Genomic DNA, 7,433 nt, shown 5'->3' with positions numbered 1-7,433 from the left:
GAATCCAGCAAAATATATTTTTATATGAAAACGTTAGAAATACACCATGACTAAGTGGAATTCCTCCTAGGAATCTAAAGTTGGTTTAACATTAAAAACTCATGTCATGCAATTCACAATATTAAAGGAATTTAAAAACCCACATGATCGTCTCAACAGATACAGAAAATGTATTTGACAAAATTTGGCAAAATTCAACAACTGCTCATGATAAAATCTCTCAGAAAAGTAAAAATAGAAGATGATTTCTTCAAACTGATGAGGACCGTCTGTGAAAAACCTGCAACAAGTGTCATATGTAATGGTGAAAGACAGAGTGGTTTCTCTCTAATACTGGAAACAAAGCAAGAATCCTCACTCTCACCCCATCTATTTGACTGGTCTTAGCCAACGTAATAAGGCAAGAAAAAGAAATAAAAGGCATCCAGATTGAAAAGGAAAAGTAAAACTGTCTTTATTCACAGATGATATGATTGTATGTGTGTAAAATCCTAAGGAATCTGTGAAAAACTACTAGAACTAATAAGTGAGTTTAGTAAGATTATACAAGATCAATACACAAAAATCAATTGTATTTATATATATAGCACCAAACATTTAAAAATTAAAGTTAAAACAATATAATTTGCAATAATACAGAAAAAGAAGAAATTAACAATATATGTAAGATACATATTAGAAAACAAAACATTGCTAAGAGAAATTAAAGAGATTAAATAAGTGGGGAGATATACCACATTTAAAGATTAGAAGACTCAATATTGTTAAGGTGTTCGTTCTCCCCAAATGGATCTGCAGATTCAATGCAATCCCAATCACAGATCCACTGAACTTTTTTGCTGCAACTGACAAAAAAATTTGTATGGAAATGTAAAGGACCTAGAAAAGTCAAAACAATTTTGAAATAGAAGAAAAAAGGGGCTTAAATATCTGATTTCAAGACTTACTACAAAGGTAGATTAATCAAAACAGTATGATATTGGCAAAAGGGTAGACACAGAGATCAATGGTACACAAAAGAGATCCAGAAATAGACCTACATGTATATGGTCGACTGATTTTTTTTCCTGAGGAAGATTCTCCCTGAGCTAACATCTGTAACAATCTTCTTCTATTTTGGATGTGGGTCACCACTGCATCATGGCCACTGCTGAGTGGAGTAGGTCAGCAGCCAGGAACCAAACCTGGGCCACCAGGTGGAGCATGCTGAACTTAACTACTAGGCTATGGGGCCGGCCCCCCATGGTCTACTGATTTTTGACAAAGTCTCCAAGGTAATTCAGTGAGGAAAAGGATATTCTTTTGAACATGCAATGCTGGAATCCTTGCATATTCATAAGGAAACAATAAATCTCAATGTTACTTTAGGCTGCATACCAAAATTAACTCAAAATGGATCACAAACCTAAATATAAAAGTCCGTGTTTGTGGTGACTTCATGGAACATAACTACTGCAAATAAGGAGAGTCAAACATATATCTGATACACACACACACATACATGTATATATATAGAGAGAGCCCAATAGAAAATGTGCAAAATATCTCAACACACACTTCACAAAAGAAGATATGCAAATGGCCGATAAGAACATGAAGAGTTGCTTGACGTCATTGATTATTAGGGGAAGTGCACATTAAAATCTCAATCAGATACCACCATGCAACCACGAGGATGGCTAAAATTTAAAAAGACTGACCTTATCAAGTATTGGTGAGGATGTGGAGGAACTGGAACTCACATACATTTCTGTGAGAGTGTAAAATGGTACAACCATTTTGGAAAACAAAATAGTTTTCCTATAAACCTAAACATTCATTGACCACATGACCCAGCCATTCAACAACTAGGTTTTGACCCAAGAATAAAGAAAACATGTGTCCACATGAAGACAAAGTTTTGTTCAAAATAGCTCAAGCTGAACCAACCCAAATATCTAGGGACAGATAAACAGCTAAACAAATTATGACATAGTCATACAATGGGATACTAGGAACAAAGAGCAATAAAAGAAATGAACTGCTGAGACCTCAACAACAGGGATGAATTTCATAGCCATCATGCTGGGCAGAAGCAGCCAGGTACAAAAGAGTGCATTCTGTAAGCTCCCATTTACATGAACCTCTAGAAATGATAAACCTAATCTGCAGTGACAGAAAGCAGACTAGAGGTTGCCTGGGGCTGAGGGGTGGGAGTTGGGGGCACAGATAGGAAAGGGGCCGAGGGAAATTTTTTTTTGAGGAAGATTAGCCCTGAGCTAACATCTGTGTCCATATTCCTCTATTTTTATGTGGATCGCCTGCCACAGCATGGTTTGATGAGCAGCACGTATGTCCATACCTGGGATCCAAACTGACGAACCGTAGGCTGCTGACACAGAGTGTGTGACCTTAACCACTGCGCCACCAGGTTGGCCCCCCAAGGGAACTTTTCTATGTGATGAGAATGTTCCATATTTTGATTGCTATGATTGCTACATGGGTGTATATATTGGTCAAACTTATCAAAATGTATGTGCAAAATGGGGGCATTTTATTATATGTGAATTATACCTCAATAAAGTTGGTTTAAAAATATGAGCTAACAACTAAAGACTAACAGACATTTCAAGAGTGCCTCTAACATGAAACAGAGAGGCCACACAAAGAGAAAGGGCAACTTGGGAAAAAAAAGAGATTATAAAGTGGGAAGAAAGCATCCTCAAAATGATTAGCATCCTCAGAGAACAAAAGAAGATACAGATCCATGACGCAAGAGAAGAATGCCTTAAAAGAGAAAATCAGAGCACAAAAGAAAGCTCTTGAAAATTAAAAAACAAATAAAGCAACAGTGAAAAATGAAAATCTCAATGGAAGAGTTGGATGATGAATGTGAAGAACTTCCCAGGAAGCAGAGCAAAGTGACAGAGATGAAAACAGGAAAGTAAAGAAACTCAGAGGACCAGTTTAGAAATTCTAATACCCAGATAATGGAAGTTCTGGAAAAATACAGAAAAAAGAGAGGAGAGGAAATCATTCAGAAAAAAAACAAACAACTCTGGAATCTTGACTGCAACAGAGAAATGCTTCCCATATAGCAAACGGAAATCATTTTTAGCCCAAATTCCATACCCAGCAAAACTACTAATCGAGTGTGAAGGTAGAATAAAACACTTTCACACAGGAACAGTCTAAAAAGCAATCACCTTAATTCCCATTACACTATTTCCTAGGAGGCTACTAGAGCGTGTCGCCGTCCAAATGAAGGCGTGAACCAACAAGGGGCAAGGACTGTATGGACCACAGGAAACCGCAGAGCAACATGGGAGAGACGAGGGAGCACGCAGGGGACGATGAGGGGACGGCTGGGCACCAGGTGTCAAGGGGACCTACGCAGATTGGAAGGCTCTGGAGGGACTTCTTCAGGAAGAGGAGACTGAGAGAACATGCGACATGTCTGACAATCTGGAGAGAGACTGAAGAAACTGCCACAGTATTCAGGTTGAATTAATGATATAAAAGTAGAAAAAATAAAGCCCTACCCTTAACAATAACACAAAACAAAAAACCACAGACAATTATTAACTGTATGGAAGATGAAACAGCCACAAAGCTAAAGAAAGGGAAGGCGCCATGGCACACTGGCAGCTGGCTCATTTGCCAGCAGGCGAGCAGCCAACTCGGAAGTCTGGCTGTGAGGGAGAAGAGCAGGACTCATGCAGGGGCTTCCCTGTGGTTTGGTTTGACTGGGTTGTTGTTAGTTTCTTGTGTTTGGTTTTTGCTGTTTCTTTGTTGATGCATTTTGGTTGGTGTTGGCATTGGCATTGTCCTGAGGAGGCAGGTATTTGAGAACATGCTGTGGTGGGAGCCCCAGCGGGGAGCAGGCCAGCCACTGAGGACTGGGGCTGAGGGAGTGTTGGAAGGAGCCCGGGGTCCGGGAGTGTGGAGAGCAGCGGCCTCGGGCAGGGGGAGGGCTCCACATGACCAGGAGGATGGAGGTAGGTTTGTATGGAGGGAGGGACGGGGCGGGAAGAGGAGCCCAGGAAGGACAAGGCATGAGGTCTTCTTCTTCATCTCCTTCTTCTTCTCCTTCTTCTTTAGGAGCAGAATGTTTATACCGAACCTGAAGTGAGTTCGCTCACCCCTTGCGCAGCAAACCAATCTCTGACACCCAGTGTGGTGGAAGAAAGTAGGAATTTTATTTTTGCACAGCGCTGAGCAAGGAGAGAGGGCAGCTAACGCTGAAATCCCAAACTCCCCGAAAGGCTAAAAGGAAGGGTTTTTATTTGGGGTTTTAGGTAGGGGAGGGGGAGCACATGGCCTTGCTGGTCAGAGCTTTCCCACCAGCCTGTCTTTGGCCTTGAGACACTGCAGAGAGGAGAAAGCCTGTGACCTTGCTGGTCAGCAGCTTTCCCACCAGCCTGTATCTCTTTGCGGGGAGGAGATAATCCAGGTGCTTGTCCTTGACGGTGTCTGTCTCCATGGAGGATAGTGGATTCTGGAGCCAGGAAGCCAGAGTGTAGGCAGGGAATGAGTGTTTTGGTTTTAACCCCATGTATGCTGGGTTTAATGTGGGGAAACTGATATCAGGGTCAGTATCAATGTGAGGTCACTGGCTGTGCTGGAGGGGGTGACCAATAGGGGATTGAGGGGAGACATGAGTCTCAAATCAGGTGATGGATGGGCCTCCACTGCTGGCTGAGGGCCTGCTGAAATCGGAGGCAGGGAGGGCGGTGGCAGATGCCCCAGCTCTGCAAATCACAGTGTTCTCACCACTCCGGGTAGGAGGATAGAGAGAGAGAGCCATCTCTCCTTGATCAGGGAGGAAGGAAGGGTCCAGGTGCCCACCCTCTGGGCAGGTGACAGGAGAGTGGTCTTGCATGGCATCTTGGCCCTAATGCTGATGTGGAGGCCCCAAGGGAGCCAGAAATCAGGCCACAAACCCCCATCTGCCCACATGGTGGTGCCCAGGAAAGGAGAGGGTCTCTATCCATCCTCGCCCCATCACCTCTCCCAGCCACCTGCCACCTCATAGACCCTGACGGCCTCTGCAGCCACATCTGCTCTTCCTCACAGCTGTCTGGGAAACAACTTCTCTGGGCCTGAAGAGACAGAGTTTGCTTAAGCAAGCTGGGGGCTTCCTCCTGCTCCTTACAGTTCGGGGGGTCCATTCCCTGTGGGCTGTTCTCTCCCCATAGCAGGAAGAACGTGCTCACTGAGAGCAAAGTTTCAGGGCACAAAAGAGTGGGGTCCTGGGGCCTGAAACACCTTGAGAGCCTTCCTTGAGGATTCTCCAGGGCCTCCTGCTAAACTGCCAGCATCTTCGGGAGCAGCAGCCCTTTTAAGCCCCAAAGGTGATGGGGGCAGCTGAGAACCTGCATCCAGCCGGGCCTGGGGATGGGGAAGTGGGGAGACCAGTGCTCAAGGGAGGAGGGAACTTGGGAGATGCATTAGTCTATGGGACACTTCTGCAGGGATGGCTCCAGCCCTGCCTGGGCTCCAGGTCTGCCTGCCCTGGTTCAGGCCTGACTCAGCCACCTAGCAGAGTCATCAGATGGGCATCATTCAGTGTCCAAGAACCTGCTTCCTCATGCGCACAGTGGAAATGATAACAGGACACTTGTGGGATGGTTGTGAGGTGACAGCAGAGGATGCGTGGGGAGCTCTTAGCTTCAGTCACACTGAGAAGTCACGCTAGCCCCTGGGGACCCTCGTGTGTAACAGGGGAGGGACCAAAGCTGAGCAGATGGGGAGGGGCTTTCTCAATCCCTCCATCACCTTCTCCCCCACTTCCTGCCCAGTGAGGCCAGAACCCCCTCCTCTTTGATTACAGTCAGGGCTGCATCAGGGCACAGAGGGCACCCGGTGGGGAGATGGCCTGAACGTCTAAATCATCTTTTGCCTATTAGCATCAGGGGCCAGAAAACTGCTGGACTCAGGTAAAGCGGAGCATCTGGCCAACAAGCCCAGAATGCTGGGCACACTGTCTCAGGTGCATTCCTGTCATTGTTTGCCCAAGGCAGAGGACAGGCCAAGAGTGGGGGCCCCAGCCCTGCTTATAGAGTGAGAGGTCCATGGAAATACGCAGTTTGTCCTCCTGTACCTTCCCTGCTGGCCATACCTTCCTGGCCTGGGTGATGGGAATGAGTCCTAGGAGGGGCCCTCGGGGCCAATTCACTTTCTCCTCCCTCTGCCACAGCCCATCCTGGGGGCTGAGCAGAGCCCCTCAGTCCTGCTGGCCTCCCTCTGTCCTATTGGGGGTGGGTATGGGCGAGCATCTGCAGAGAACCGGTCGGGGCATCTGCCTGGGAGGTGGGTGTTGGGAGGGGGATCTTGCAGTTCTAAGGAGCAGAGGCTGGGGCTGTGGAGAGCCAGGATAGCCAGGAGCAGGAGCTGGCTGGGGATGGAGACAGCTCCCTGGATGATGTGACATGCCAGCTGTGCAGGAATGAAGCAGGTGGATGACATCATCATCATTATCACAGACATTCATGGTACACTGTAGGTAGAGTGTGCTGTGTGACTTATGCATCATGCTTGGGGACAGCCACGCCCCTCACTGTAGCCACTGGTGGATGCGTGTCCTGTGTGATCCACAAGATTGTCATCAACACTGGGGGACACATTTTCCCCCATGGGCCACAGAGTCTGGGCACTGTGTCCTCACACTCACAGGATGGCTCTTTCACCCCTGGCCATGTCCTCAGTGCAGGTCACTAATTCAGCCCCTCTCTGCTCGGTCTCAGTGCGAGTGCAGAAAGCAGGGGAGTATGTTCAAAGAGGAGGGCACAACGCCCTGGAGGTCCAGCCATGTTGTCGCAAAAGGCAGCAAGTCCTTCTTTTTATAGCTGAATAGTATTCCACTGTGTATATACCACATTTTCTTTATCCATTCACGTGTCGGTGACACGTAGGTTGTTTCCAGGTCTCGGCTATTGTGAAAAATGCGGCAATGAACGTGGGGTGCAGACGTCTCTTTGGGATAGTGATTTCCTTATGCTGAGTGAGATGAGTCAGACAGAAAGAGACAAATACTGTGTGATCTCACTATGTGTGGAATTTAAAACGAACAAACAAACTCATAGAAACAGAGATCAGATCTGTAGTTGCCAGAGGTGGGGGTGGGGGAACTGGGTGAAGGGGCTCAAAAGGTTCAAACTTCCAGTTATAAGATAAATACATTCAGGGATGGAATGTGCAGCATGACGACTACAACTGACAACACTGTTCTGTATATTGGAAAGTTGCTAAGAAAGTAGATCTTGAAAGTTCTCATCAGAGGGAAAAAAAATGTAACTACGTGAGGGGAAGGATGTTGACTAGACCTATTGTGGTGATCATTTCACAGTACATACAGACACCAAATCATTAGTGTTGTCCAACTTAAACTTATACCATGTTATATGACAATTGTATCTCAATAAACCTGGGGAAAGAGCAGGACAGCAGGGGCA

Source organism: Equus quagga, chromosome 5 (assembly GCF_021613505.1).
Source record: "Equus quagga isolate Etosha38 chromosome 5, UCLA_HA_Equagga_1.0, whole genome shotgun sequence".
NCBI classification, from domain to species: Eukaryota; Metazoa; Chordata; class Mammalia; order Perissodactyla; family Equidae; genus Equus; species Equus quagga.
The sequence above is the reverse complement of the archived record's forward strand: the minus strand, read 5'-3'. Positions refer to the sequence as shown.